The sequence below is a fragment of the Coregonus clupeaformis genome, chromosome 34, assembly GCF_020615455.1.
Source record: "Coregonus clupeaformis isolate EN_2021a chromosome 34, ASM2061545v1, whole genome shotgun sequence".
Lineage (NCBI taxonomy): Eukaryota > Metazoa > Chordata > Actinopteri > Salmoniformes > Salmonidae > Coregonus > Coregonus clupeaformis.
In genome coordinates this window covers 16763396-16780328 of record NC_059225.1, presented here as the reverse complement: position 1 = coordinate 16780328, position 16933 = coordinate 16763396, and positions in this window count along the sequence as shown.

The following is a 16933-nucleotide window of genomic DNA, read 5'->3' as shown; positions in this document are numbered from 1 at the left end:
TATTACCTTCAGAGTGTTGAACAGCTTCTAATACCATCAGACTGTTGAACAGCTTCAATACGAGACCATCAGACTGTTGAACAGCTTCTATTACCAACCATCAGACTGTTGAACAGCTGCTATTACCAGACCATCAGACTGTTGAACAGCTTCTATTACCATCAGACTGTTGAACTGCTTCTGTTACCATCAGACTGTTGAACAGCTTATATTACCATCAGACTGTTGAACAGCTTCAATTAGACCATCAGACTGTTGAACAGCTTCTATTACCAGACCATCAGACTGTTGAACAGCTTCTATTACCAGACCATCAGACTGTTGAACAGCTTCTATTACCATCAGACTGTTGAACAGCTTCTATTACCATCAGACTGTTGAACAGCTTCTATTACCAGACCATCAGACTGTTGAACAGCTTCTATTACCATCAGACTGTTGAACAGCTTCAATTACCATCAGACTGTTGAACAGCTTCTATTGACCATCAGACTGTTGAACAGCTTCTATTACCGACCATCAGACTGTTGAACAGCTTATATTACCATCAGACTGTTGAACAGCTTCTATTACCATCAGACTGTTGAACAGCTTCTATTACCATCAGACTGTTGAACAGCTTCTATTACCATCAGACTGTTGAACAGCTTCTATTACCAGACCATCAGACTGTTGAACAGCTTCTGTTACCATCAGACTGTTGAACAGCTTCTATTACCATAGACTGTTGAACAGCTTCTATTACCAGACCATCAGACTGTTAAACAGCTTCTATTACCATCAGACTGTTGAACAGCTTCTGTTACCATCAGACTGTTGAACAGCTTATATTACCAGACCATCAGACTGTTGAACAGCTTCTATTACCAGACCATCAGACTGTTGAACAGCTTCTATTACCATCAGACTGTTGAACAGCTTCTATTACCAGAACTCAGACTGTTGAACAGCTTCTATTACCATCAGACTGTTGAACAGCTTCTATTACCATCAGACTGTTGAACAGCTTCTATTACCATCAGACTGTTGAACAGCTTCTATTACCATCAGACTGTTGAACAGCTTCTATTACCATCAGACTGTTGAACAGCTTATATTACCATCATACTGTTGAACAGCTTCTATTACCATCAGACTGTTGAACAGCTTCTATTACCATCAGACTGTTAAACAGCTTCAATTACCATCAGACTGTTGAACAGCTTCTATTACCATCAGACTGTTGAACAGCTCCTATTACCAGGCAATCAGACTGTTGAACAGCTTCTATTACCATCAGACTGTTGAACAGCTTTTGTTACCATCAGACTGTTGAACAGCTTATATTACCAGACCATCAGACTGTTGAACAGCTTTTGTTACCATCAGACTGTTAAACAGCTTATATTACCAGACCATCAGACTGCTGAATAGCTTCTATTACCAGAAAATCAGACTGTTGAACAGCTTCTATTACCATCAGACTGTTGAACAGCTTATATTACCATCAGACTGTTAAACAGCTTCTATTACCATCAGACTGTTGAACAGCTTCTATTACCAGACCATCAGACTGTTGAATAGCTTCTATTACCATCAGACTGTTGAACAGCTTCTATTACCATCAGACTGTTAAACAGCTTCAATTACCATCATACTTTTGAACAGCTTCTATTACCATCAGACTGTTGAACAGCTTCTATTACCATCAGACTGTTAAACAGCTTCAATTACCATCAGACTGTTGAACAGCTTCTATTACCATCAGACTGTTGAACAGCTTCTATTACCAGACCATCAGACTGTTGAACAGCTTCTATTACCATTAGACTGTTGAACAGCTTCTATTACCAGACCTTCAGACTGTTGAACAGCTTCTATTACCATCAGACTGTTGAACAGCTTCTATTACCATCAGACTGTTAAACAGCTTCAATTACCATCATACTGTTGAACAGCTTCTATTACCATCAGACTGTTGAACAGCTTCTATTACCATCAGACTGTTAAACAGCTTCAATTACCATCAGACTGTTGAACAGCTTCTATTACCATCAGACTGTTGAACAGCTTTTATTACCATCAGACTGTTGAACAGCTTATATTACCATCAGACTGTTAAACAGCTTATATTACCATCAGACTGTTGAACAGCTTATATTACCAGACCATCAGACTGTTGAACAGCTTTTGTTACCATCAGACTGTTAAACAGCTTCTATTACCAGGCAATCAGACTGTTGAACAGCTTCTATTACCAGACCATCAGACTGTTGAACAGCTTCTATTACCATTAGACTGTTGAACAGCTTCTATTACCAGACCATCAGACTGTTGAACAGCTTCTATTACCATCAGACTGTTGAACAGCTTCTATTACCATCAGACTGTTAAACAGCTTCAATTACCATCATACTGTTGAACAGCTTCTATTACCATCAGACTGTTGAACAGCTTCTATTACCATCAGACTGTTAAACAGCTTCTATTACCAGACCATCAGACTGTTGAACAGCTTCTGTTACCATCAGACTGTTAAACAGCTTCTATTACCAGACCATAAGACTGTTGAACAGCTTCTATTACCATTAGACTGTTGAACAGCTTCTATTACCAGACCATCAGACTGTTGAACAGCTTCTATTACCATCAGACTGTTGAACAGCTTCTATTACCATCAGACTGTTAAACAGCTTCAATTACCATCATACTGTTGAACAGCTTCTATTACCATCAGACTGTTGAACAGCTTCTATTACCATCAGACTGTTAAACAGCTTCAATTACCATCAGACTGTTGAACAGCTTCTATTACCATCAGACTGTTGAACAGCTCCTATTACCAGGCAATCAGACTGTTGAACAGCTTCTATTACCATCAGACTGTTGAACAGCTTATATTACCATCAGACTGTTGAACAGCTTTTGTTACCATCAGACTGTTGAACAGCTTATATTACCAGACCATCAGACTGTTGAACAGCTTTTGTTACCATCAGACTGTTAAACAGCTTATATTACCAGACCATCAGACTGCTGAATAGCTCCTATTACCAGAAAATCAGACTGTTGAACAGCTTCTATTACCATCAGACTGTTGAACAGCTTATATTACCATCAGACTGTTAAACAGCTTCTATTACCATCAGACTGTTGAACAGCTTCTATTACCAGACCATCAGACTGTTGAATAGCTTCTATTACCATCAGACTGTTGAACAGCTTCTATTACCATCAGACTGTTAAACAGCTTCAATTACCATCATACTTTTGAACAGCTTCTATTACCATCAGACTGTTGAACAGCTTCTATTACCATCAGACTGTTAAACAGCTTCAATTACCATCAGACTGTTGAACAGCTTCTATTACCATCAGACTGTTGAACAGCTTCTATTACCAGACCATCAGACTGTTGAACAGCTTCTATTACCATTAGACTGTTGAACAGCTTCTATTACCAGACCATCAGACTGTTGAACAGCTTCTATTACCATCAGACTGTTGAACAGCTTCTATTACCATCAGACTGTTAAACAGCTTCAATTACCATCATACTGTTGAACAGCTTCTATTACCATCAGACTGTTGAACAGCTTCTATTACCATCAGACTGTTAAACAGCTTCAATTACCATCAGACTGTTGAACAGCTTCTATTACCATCAGACTGTTGAACAGCTTCTATTACCATCAGACTGTTGAACAGCTTATATTACCATCAGACTGTTGAACAGCTTATATTACCAGACCATCAGACTGTTGAACAGCTTTTGTTACCATCAGACTGTTAAACAGCTTCTATTACCAGGCAATCAGACTGTTGAACAGCTTCTATTACCATCAGACTGTTGAACAGCTTCTATTACCATCAGACTGTTGAACAGCTTCTATTACCATCAGACTGTTGAACAGCTTCTATTACCAGACCATCAGACTGTTGAACAGCTTCTGTTACCATCAGACTGTTAAACAGCTTCTATTACCAGACCATCAGACTGTTGAACAGCTTCTATTACCATTAGACTGTTGAACAGCTTCTATTACCAGACCATCAGACTGTTGAACAGCTTCTATTACCATCAGACTGTTGAACAGCTTCTATTACCATCAGACTGTTGAACAGCTTCTATTACCATCAGACTGTTGAACAGCTTCTATTACCATCAGACTGTTGAACAGCTTCTATTACCATCAGACTGTTGAACAGCTTCTATTACCATCAGACTGTTGAACAGCTTCTATTACCATCAGACTGTTGAACAGCTTATATTACCAGACCATCAGACTGTTGAACAGCTTTTGTTACCATCAGACTGTTAAACAGCTTATATTACCAGACCATCAGACTGCTGAATAGCTCCTATTACCAGAAAATCAGACTGTTGAACAGCTTCTATTACCATCAGACTGTTGAACAGCTTATATTACCATCAGACTGTTAAACAGCTTCTATTACCATCAGACTGTTGAACAGCTTCTATTACCAGACCATCAGACTGTTGAATAGCTTCTATTACCATCAGACTGTTGAACAGCTTCTATTACCATCAGACTGTTAAACAGCTTCAATTACCATCATACTTTTGAACAGCTTCTATTACCATCAGACTGTTGAACAGCTTCTATTACCATCAGACTGTTAAACAGCTTCAATTACCATCAGACTGTTGAACAGCTTCTATTACCATCATACTGTTGAACAGCTTCTATTACCAGACCATCAGACTGTTGAACAGCTTATATTACCATTAGACTGTTGAACAGCTTCTATTACCAGACCATCAGACTGTTGAACAGCTTCTATTACCATCAGACTGTTTAACAGCTTCTATTACCATCAGACTGTTAAACAGCTTCAATTACCATCATACTGTTGAACAGCTTCTATTACCAGCAGACTGTTGAACAGCTTCTATTACCATCAGACTGTTAAACAGCTTCAATTACCATCAGACTGTTGAACAGCTTCTATTACCATCAGACTGTTGAACAGCTTCTAGTACCATCAGACTGTTGAACAGCTTCTATTACCATCAGACTGTTGAACAGCTTATATTACCAGACCATCAGACTGTTGAACAGCTTTTGTTACCATCAGACTGTTAAACAGCTTCTATTACCAGGCAATCAGACTGTTGAACAGCTTCTATTACCATCAGACTGTTGAACAGCTTATATTACCATCAGACTGTTAAACAGCTTCTATTACCATCAGACTGTTGAACAGCTTATATTACCAGACCATCAGACTGTTGAACAGCTTTTGTTACCATCAGACTGTTGAACAGCTTATATTACCAGACCATCAGACTGTTGAACAGCTTCTAATACCATCAGACTGTTGAACAGCTTCTATTACCATCAGACTGTTGAACAGCTTCTATTACCAGACCATCAGACTGTTGAACAGCTTATATTACCATCAGACTGTTGAACAGCTTCTATTACCATCAGACTGTTGAACAGCTTCTATTACCATCAGGCTGTTGAACAGCTTATATTACCATGAGACTGTTGAACAGCTTCTACTACCATCAGACTGTTGAACAGCTTTTGTTACCATCAGACTGTTGAACAGCTTATATTACCATGAGACTGTTGAACAGCTTCTATTACCAGACCATCAGACTGTTGAACATCTTATATTACCTTCAGACTGTTGAACAACTTCTATTACCATCAGACTGTTGAACAGCTTCTATTACCATCAGACTGTTGAACAGCTTCTATTACCATCAGGCTGTTGAACAGCTTATATTACCATGAGACTGTTGAAAAGCTTCTATTACCATCAGACTGTTGAACAGCTTATGTTACCATCAGACTGTTGAACAGCTTATATTACCATGAGACTGTTGAACAGCTTATATTACCATGAGACTGTTGAACAGCTTCTATTACCAGACCATCAGACTGTTGAACATCTTATATTACCTTCAGACTGTTGAACAACTTCTATTACCATCAGACTGTTGAACAGCTTCTATTACCATCAGACTGTTGAACAGCTTCTTTACCATCAGACTGTTGAACAGCTTCTATTACCAGACCATCAGACTGTTGAACAGCTTCTATTACCATCAGACTGTTGAACAGCTTTGTTACCATCAGACTGTTGAACAGCTTCTATTACCATCAGACTGTTGAACAGCTTCTATTACCATCAGACTGTTGAACAGCTTTTGTTACCATCAGACTGTTGAACAGCTTATATTACCATCAGACTGTTGAACAGCTTATATTACCATCAGACTGTTGAACAGCTTTTGTTACCATCAGACTGTTGAACAGCTTATATTACCAGACCATCAGACTGTTGAACAGCTTCTAATACCATCAGACTGTTGAACAGCTTCTATTACCAGACCATCCGACTGTTGAACAGCTTTTATTACCAGACCATCAGACTGTTGAACAGCTTCTATTACCATCAGACTGTTGAACAGCTTCTATTACCATCAGACTGTTGAACAGCTTCTATTACCATCAGACTGTTGAACAGCTTATATTACCATCAGACTGTTGAACAGCTTCTATTACCATCAGACTGTTGAACAGCTTCTATTACCATCAGACTGTTGAACAGCTTATATTACCATCAGACTGTTGAACAGCTTCTATTACCATCAGACTGTTGAACAGCTTCTATTACCAGACCATCAGACTGTTGAACAGCTTTCTGTTACCATCAGACTGTTGAACAGCTTCTATTACCAGACCATCAGACTGTTGAACAGCTTCTATTACCATCAGACTGTTGAACAGCTTCTATTACCATCAGACTGTTGAACAGCTTCTATTACCATCAGACTGTTGAACAGCTTCTATTACCATCAGACTGTTGAACAGCTTCTATTACCATCAGACTGTTGAACAGCTTCTATTACCAGACCATCAGACTGTTGAACAACTTCTATTACCATCATGCTGTTGAACAGCTTATATTATCAGACCATCATGCTGTTGAACAGCTTCTATTACCATCATGCTGTTGAACAGCTTATATTACCATGAGACTGTTGAACAGCTTCTATTACCATCAGACTGTTGAACAGCTTCTATTACCATCAGACTGTTGAACAGCTTATATTACCATCAGACTGTTGAACAGCTTCTATTACCATCAGACTGTTGAACAGCTTCTATTACCATCAGACTGTTGAACAGCTTCTATTACCATCAGACTGTTGAACAGCTTCTATTACCATCAGACTGTTGAACAGCTTCTATTACCAGACCATCAGACTGTTGAACAGCTTCTATTACCATCAGACTGTTGAACAGCTTCTATTACCAGACCATCAGACTGTTGAACAGCTTCTATTACCATCAGACTGTTGAACAGGTTATATTACCAGACCATCATACTGTTGAACAGCTTCTATTACCATCAGACTGTTGAACAGCTTTCATTACCAGACCATCAGACTGTTGAACAGCTTATATTACCAGACCATCAGACTGTTGAACAGCTTCTATTACCATCAGACTGTTGAACAGCTTCTATTACCATCAGACTGTTGAACAGCTTCTATTACCATCAGACTGTTGAACAGCTTCATTACGAGACCATCAGACTGTTGAACAGCTTCTATTACGACCATCAGACTGTTGAACAGCTTCTGTTACCATCAGACTGTTGAACAGCTTCTATTACCATCAGACTGTTGAACAGCTTATATTCCAGACCATCAGACTGTTGAACAGCTTCTATTACCATCAGACTGTTGAACAGCTTCTATTACCAGACCATCAGACTGTTGAACAGCTTCTATTCAGACCATCAGACTGTTGAACAGCTTCTATTACCAGACCATCAGACTGTTGAACAGCTTCTATTACCATCAGACTGTTGAACAGCTTCTATTACCAGGCAATCAGACTGTTGAACAGCTTCTATTACCATCAGACTGTTGAACAGCTTCTATTACCATCAGACTGTTGAACAGCTTATATTACCATCAGACTGTTGAACAGCTTCTATTACCATCAGACTGTTGAACAGCTTTTGTTACCATCAGACTGTTGAACAGCTTATATTACCATCAGACTGTTGAACAGCTTCTATTACCATCAGACTGTTGAACAGCTTCTATTACCAGACCATCAGACTGTTGAACAGCTTCTATTACCATCAGACTGTTGAACAGCTTATATTACCAGACCATCAGACTGTTGAACAGCTTCTATTACCATCAGACTGTTGAACAGCTTATATTACCATCAGACTGTTGAACAGCTTCTATTACCATCAGACTGTTGAACAGCTTCTATTACCATCAGACTGTTGAACAGCTTCTATTACCATCAGACTGTTGAACAGCTTCTATTACCATCAGACTGTTGAACAGCTTTTGTTACCATCAGACTGTTGAACAGCTTCTATTACCATCAGACTGTTGAACAGCTTCTATTACCATCAGACTGTTGAACAGCTTCTATTACCAGACCATCAGACTGTTGAACAACTTCTATTACCATCAGACTGTTGAACAGCTTATATTCAGACCATCAGACTGTTGAACAGCTTCTATTACCATCAGACTGTTGAACAGCTTATATTACCAGACCATCATGACTGTTGAACAGCTTCTATTACCATCAGACTGTTGAACAGCTTTATTACAGACCATCAGACTGTTGAACAGCTTATATTCAGACCATCAGACTGTTGAACAGCTTCTATTACCATCAGACTGTTGAACAGCTTCTATTACCTTCAGAGTGTTGAACAGCTTCTATTACCATCAGACTGTTGAACAGCTTCTTACGATACCATCAGACTGTTGAACAGCTTCTATTACAACCATCAGACTGTTGAACAGCTTCTATTCCACCATCAGACTGTTGAACAGCTTCCATTACCATCAGACTGTTGAACAGCTTCTATTACCATCAGACTGTTGAACAGCTTCTATTACCATCAGACTGTTGAACAGCTTCTATTCACCATCAGACTGTTGAACAGCTTCTATTACCATCAGACTGTTGAACAGCTTCTATTAGACCATCAGACTGTTGAACAGCTTATATTACCAGACCATCAGACTGTTGAACAGCTTTTGTTACCATCAGACTGTTGAACAGCTTCTATTACCAGACCATCAGACTGTTGAACAGCTTCTATTACCATCAGACTGTTGAACAGCTTCTATTACCAGACCATCAGACTGTTGAACAGCTTCTATTACCATCAGACTGTTGAACAGCTTCTATTACCATCAGACTGTTGAACAGCTTCTATTGACCATCAGACTGTTGAACAGCTTCTATTGACCATCAGACTGTTGAACAGCTTCTATTACCATCAGACTGTTGAACAGCTTCTATTACCATCAGACTGTTGAACAGCTTCTATTACCATCAGACTGTTGAACAGCTTATATTACCATCAGACTGTTGAACAGCTTCTATTACCATCAGACTGTTGAACAGCTTCTATTACCAGACCATCAGACTGTTGAACAGCTTCTGTTACCATCAGACTGTTGAACAGCTTCTATTACCATCAGACTGTTGAACAGCTTCTATTACCATCAGACTGTTGAACAGCTTCTATTACCAGACCATCAGACTGTTGAACAGCTTCTATTACCATCAGACTGTTGAACAGCTTCTATTACCAGACCATCAGACTGTTGAACAGCTTCTATTACCATCATGCTGTTGAACAGCTTATATTACCAGACCATCATGCTGTTGAACAGCTTCTATTACCATCAGACTGTTGAACAGCTTACATTAGACCATCAGACTGTTGAACAGCTTCTATTCCAGACCATCAGACTGTTGAACAGCTTCTATTACCATCAGACTGTTGAACAGCTTCTATTACCTTCAGAGTGTTGAACAGCTTCTAATACCATCAGACTGTTGAACAGCTTCAAATACGAGACCATCAGACTGTTGAACAGCTTCTATTACCAGACCATCAGACTGTTGAACAGCTGCTATTACCAGACCATCAGACTGTTGAACAGCTTCTATTACCATCAGACTGTTGAACAGCTTTTGTTACCATCAGACTGTTGAACACCTTATATTACCATGAGACTGTTGAACAGCTTCTATTACCAGACCATCAGACTGTTGAACAGCTTCTATTCCAGACCATCAGACTGTTGAACAGCTTCTATTACCAGACCATCAGACTGTTGAACAGCTTCTATTACCATCAGACTGTTGAACAGCTTTCTATTACCATCAGACTGTTGAACAGCTTCTATTACAGACCATCAGACTGTTGAACAGCTTCTATTACGATCAGACTGTTGAACAGCTTCTATTACCATCAGACTGTTGAACAGCTCCTATTACCAGACCATCAGACTGTTGAACAGCTTCTATTACCAGACCATCAGACTGTTGAACAGCTTCTATTACCATCAGACTGTTGAACAGCTTCTATTACCATCAGACTGTTGAACAGCTTCTATTACCATCAGACTGTTGAACAGCTTCTATTTACCATCAGACTGTTGAACAGCTTCTATTACCGACCATCAGACTGTTGAACAGCTTCTGTTACCATCAGACTGTTGAACAGCTTCTATTACCATCAGACTGTTGAACAGCTTCTATTACCAGACCATCAGACTGTTGAACAGCTTCTATTACCATCAGACTGTTGAACAGCTTTTGTTACCATCAGACTGTTGAACAGCTTCTATTACCATCAGACTGTTGAACAGCTTCAATTACCAGACCATCAGACTGTTGAACAGCTTCTATTAACCATCAGACTGTTGAACAGCTTCTATTCCGACCATCAGACTGTTGAACAGCTTCTATTACCATCAGACTGTTGAACAGCTTCTATTACCATCAGACTGTTGAACAGCTTCTATTACCAGACCATCAGACTGTTGAACAGCTTCTATTACCATCAGACTCTTGAATAGCTTCTATTACCATCAGACTGTTGAACAGCTTCTATTGACCATCAGACTGTTGAACAGCTTCTATTACCAGACCATCAGACTGTTGAACAGCTTATATTACCATCAGACTGTTGAACAGCTTCTATTACCATCAGACTGTTGAACAGCTTCTATTACCATCAGACTGTTGAACAGCTTCTATTACCATCAGACTGTTGAACAGCTTCTATTACCAGACCATCAGACTGTTGAACAGCTTCTATTACCATCAGACTGTTGAACAGCTTATATTACCATCAGACTGTTGAACAGCTTCTATTACCAGACCATCAGACTGTTGAACAGCTTCTATTACCATCAGACTGTTGAACAGCTTATATTACAGACCATCAGACTGTTGAACAGCTTCTATTACCATCAGACTGTTGAACAGCTTCTATTACCAGACCATCAGACTGTTGAACAGCTTCTATTACCATCAGACTGTTGAACAGTTTACATTACCAGACCATCATACTGTTGAACAGCTTATATTACCAGACCATCAGACTGTTGAACAGCTTCTATTACCATCAGACTGTTGAACAGCTTCTATTACCATCAGACTGTTAAACAGCTTCAATTACCATCATACTGTTGAACAGCTTCTATTACCATCAGACTGTTGAACAGCTTCTATTACCATCAGACTGTTAAACAGCTTCAATTACCATCAGACTGTTGAACAGCTTCTATTACCATCAGACTGTTGAACAGCTTCTATTACCAGACCATCAGACTGTTGAACAGCTTATATTACCATCAGACTGTTGAACAGCTTCTATTACCAGACCATCAGACTGTTGAACAGCTTCTATTACCATCAGACTGTTTAACAGCTTCTATTACCATCAGACTGTTAAACAGCTTCAATTACCATCATACTGTTGAACAGCTTCTATTACCAGCAGACTGTTGAACAGCTTCTATTACCATCAGACTGTTAAACAGCTTCAATTACCATCAGACTGTTGAACAGCTTCTATTACCATCAGACTGTTGAACAGCTTCTAGTACCATCAGACTGTTGAACAGCTTCTATTACCATCAGACTGTTGAACAGCTTCTATTACCAGACCATCAGACTGTTGAACAGCTTATATTACCATTAGACTGTTGAACAGCTTCTATTACCAGACCATCAGACTGTTGAACAACTTCTATTACCATCAGACTGTTGAACAGCTTATATTACCATCAGACTGTTGAATAACTTCTATTACCATCAGACTGTTGAACAGCTTCTATTACCAGACCATCAGACTGTTGAACAGCTTTTATTACCATCAGACTGTTGAACAGCTTCTATTACCATCAGACTGTTGAACAGCTTCTATTAAACCATCAGACTGTTGAACAGCTTCTATTACCAGACCATCAGACTGTTGAACAGCTTCTATTACCATCAGACTGTTGAACAGCTTCTATTACCATCAGACTGTTGAACAGCTTCTATTACCATCAGACTGTTGAACAGCTTCTATTACCAGACCATCAGACTGTTGAACAGCTTCTATTACCAGACCATCAGACTGTTGAACAGCTTCTATTACCATCAGACTGTTGAACAGCTTCTATTACCAGACCATCAGACTGTTGAACAGCTTCTATTACCATCAGACTGTTGAACAGCTTCTATTACCATCAGACTGTTAAACAGCTTCAATTACCATCAGACTGTTGAACAGCTTCTATTACCATCAGACTGTTGAACAGCTTCTATTACCATCAGACTGTTGAACAGCTTCAATTACCATCAGACTGTTGAACAGCTTCTATTACCATCAGACTGTTGAACAGCTTCTATTCCAGACCATCAGACTGTTGAACAGCTTCTATTACCATCAGACTGTTGAACAGCTTCTATTCAGACCATCAGACTGTTGAACAGCTTCTATTACCATCAGACTGTTGAACAGCTTCTATTAACCATCAGACTGTTGAACAGCTTCTATTACCATCAGACTGTTGAACAGCTTATATTACCATCAGACTGTTGAACAGCTTTTATTACCATCAGACTGTTTGAACAGCTTCTATTACCAGACCATCAGGACTGTTGAACAGCTTCTATTACCATCAGACTGTTGAACAGCTTCTATTACCATCAGACTGTTGAACAGCTTCTATTACCAGACCATCAGACGGTTGAACAGCTTCTATTACCAGACCATCAGACTGTTGAACAGCTTATATTACCATCAGACTGTTGAACAGCTTCTATTACCATCAGACTGTTGAACAGCTTCTATTACCATCAGACTGTTGAACAGCTTCTATTACCATCAGACTGTTGAACAGCTTCTATTACCAGACCATCAGACTGTTGAACAGCTTCTATTACCATCAGACTGTTGAACAGCTTATATTACCATGAGACTGTTGAACAGCTTCTATTACCAGACCATCAGACTGTTGAACAGCTTCTATTACCATCAGACTGTTGAACAGCTTATATTACCAGACCATCAGACTGTTGAACAGCTTCTATTACCATCAGACTGTTGAACAGCTTCTATTACCAGACCATCAGACTGTTGAACAGCTTCTATTACCATCAGACTGTTGAACAGCTTTATTAAACCATCAGACTGTTGAACAGCTTCTATTACCAGACCATCAGACTGTTGAACAGCTTCTATTACCATCAGACTGTTGAACAGCTTCTATTACCATCAGACTGTTGAACAGCTTCAATTACCATCATACTGTTGAACAGCTTCTATTACCATCAGACTGTTGAACAGCTTCTATTACCATCAGACTGTTAAACAGCTTCAATTAAGACCATCAGACTGTTGAACAGCTTCTGTTACCATCATACTGTTGAACAGCTTCTATTACCAGACCATCAGACTGTTGAACAGCTTCTATTACCATTAGACTGTTGAACAGCTTCTATTACCAGACCATCAGACTGTTGAACAGCTTCTATTACCATCAGACTGTTGAACAGCTTCTATTACCATCAGACTGTTGAACAGCTTCTATTACCATCATACTGTTGAACAGCTTCAATTACCATCATACTGTTGAACAGCTTCTATTACCATCAGACTGTTGAACAGCTTCAATTACCATCAGACTGTTGAACAGCTTCTATTACCATAATACTGTTGAACAGCTCCTATTACCAGGCAATCAGACTGTTGAACAGCTTCTATTACCATCAGACTGTTGAACAGCTTCTATTACCATCAGACTGTTGAACAGCTTCTGTTACCATCAGACTGTTGAACAGCTTATATTACCAGACCATCAGACTGTTGAACAGCTTTTGTTACCATCAGACTGTTAAACAGCTTATATTACCAGACCATCAGACTGCTGAATAGCTCCTATTACCAGAAAATCAGACTGTTGAACAGCTTCTATTACCATCAGACTTTTGAACAGCTTATATTACCATCAGACTGTTAAACAGCTTATATTACCATCAGACTGTTGAACAGCTTCTATTACCAGACCATCAGACTGTTGAATAGCTTCTATTACCATCAGACTGTTGAACAGCTTCTATTACCATCAGACTGTTAAACAGCTTCAATTACCATCATACTTTTGAACAGCTTCTATTACCATCAGACTGTTGAACAGCTTCTATTACCATCAGACTGTTAAACAGCTTCAATTACCATCAGACTGTTGAACAGCTTCTATTACCATCAGACTGTTGAACAGCTTCTATTACCAGACCATCAGACTGTTGAACAGCTTATATTACCATCAGACTGTTGAACAGCTTCTATTACCAGACCATCAGACTGTTGAACAGCTTCTATTACCATCAGACTGTTGAACAGCTTCTATTACCATCAGACTGTTAAACAGCTTCAATTACCATCATACTGTTGAACAGCTTCTATTACCATCAGACTGTTGAACAGCTTCTATTACCATCAGACTGTTAAACAGCTTCAATTACCATCAGACTGTTGAACAGCTTCTATTACCATCAGACTGTTGAACAGCTTCTAGTACCATCAGACTGTTGAACAGCTTCTATTACCATCAGACTGTTGAACAGCTTATATTACCAGACCATCAGACTGTTGAACAGCTTCTATTACCATCAGACTGTTGAACAGCTTCTATTACCATCAGACTGTTGAACAGCTTCTATTACCATCAGACTGTTGAACAGCTTATATTACCATCAGACTGTTAAACAGCTTATATTACCATCAGACTGTTGAACAGCTTATATTACCAGACCATCAGACTGTTGAACAGCTTTTGTTACCATCAGACTGTTGAACAGCTTATATTACCAGACCATCAGACTGTTGAACAGCTTCTATTACCATCAGACTGTTGAACAGCTTCTATTACCATCAGACTGTTGAACAGCTTCTATTACCAGACCATCAGACTGTTGAACAGCTTCTATTACCATCAGACTGTTGAACAGCTTCTATTACCATCAGACTGTTGAACAGCTTCTATTACCATCAGACTGTTGAACAGCTTCTATTACCATCAGACTGTTGAACAGCTTCTATTACCATCAGACTGTTGAACAGCTTCTATTACCATCAGACTGTTGAACAGCTTCTATTACCAGACCATCAGACTGTTGAACAGCTTTTGTTACCATCAGACTGTTAAACAGCTTATATTACCAGACCATCAGACTGCTGAATAGCTCCTATTACCAGAAAATCAGACTGTTGAACAGCTTCTATTACCATCAGACTTTTGAACAGCTTATATTACCATCAGACTGTTAAACAGCTTATATTACCATCAGACTGTTGAACAGCTTCAATTACCATCATACTTTTGAACAGCTTCTATTACCATCAGACTGTTGAACAGCTTCTATTACCATCAGACTGTTAAACAGCTTCTATTACCATCATACTGTTGAACAGCTTCTATTACCATCAGACTGTTGAACAGCTTCTATTACCATCAGACTGTTAAACAGCTTCAATTACCATCAGACTGTTGAACAGCTTCTATTACCATCATACTGTTGAACAGCTTCTATTACCAGACCATCAGACTGTTGAACAGCTTATATTACCATTAGACTGTTGAACAGCTTCTATTACCAGACCATCAGACTGTTGAACAGCTTCTATTACCATCAGACTGTTGAACAGCTTCTATTACCATCAGACTGTTAAACAGCTTCAATTACCATCATACTGTTGAACAGCTTCTATTACCAGCAGACTGTTGAACAGCTTCTATTACCATCAGACTGTTAAACAGCTTCAATTACCATCAGACTGTTGAACAGCTTCTATTACCATCAGACTGTTGAACAGCTTCTAGTACCATCAGACTGTTGAACAGCTTCTATTACCATCAGACTGTTGAACAGCTTATATTACCAGACCATCAGACTGTTGAACAGCTTTTGTTACCATCAGACTGTTAAACAGCTTCTATTACCAGGCAATCAGACTGTTGAACAGCTTCTATTACCATCAGACTGTTGAACAGCTTATATTACCATCAGACTGTTAAACAGCTTCTATTACCATCATACTGTTGAACAGCTTATATTACCAGACCATCAGACTGTTGAACAGCTTTTGTTACCATCAGACTGTTGAACAGCTTATATTACCAGACCATCAGACTGTTGAACAGCTTCTAATACCATCAGACTGTTGAACAGCTTTTATTACCATCAGACTGTTGAACAGCTTCTATTACCAGACCATCAGACTGTTGAACATCTTATATTACCTTCAGACTGTTGAACAACTTCTATTACCATCAGACTGTTGAACAGCTTCTATTACCATCAGGCTGTTGAACAGCTTATATTACCATGAGACTGTTGAACAGCTTCTACTACCATCAGACTGTTGAACAGCTTTTGTTACCATCAGACTGTTGAACAGCTTATATTACCATGAGACTGTTGAACAGCTTCTATTACCAGACCATCAGACTGTTGAACATCTTATATTACCTTCAGACTGTTGAACAACTTCTATTACCATCAGACTGTTGAACAGCTTCTATTACCATCAGACTGTTGAACAGCTTCTATTACCATCAGGCTGTTGAATA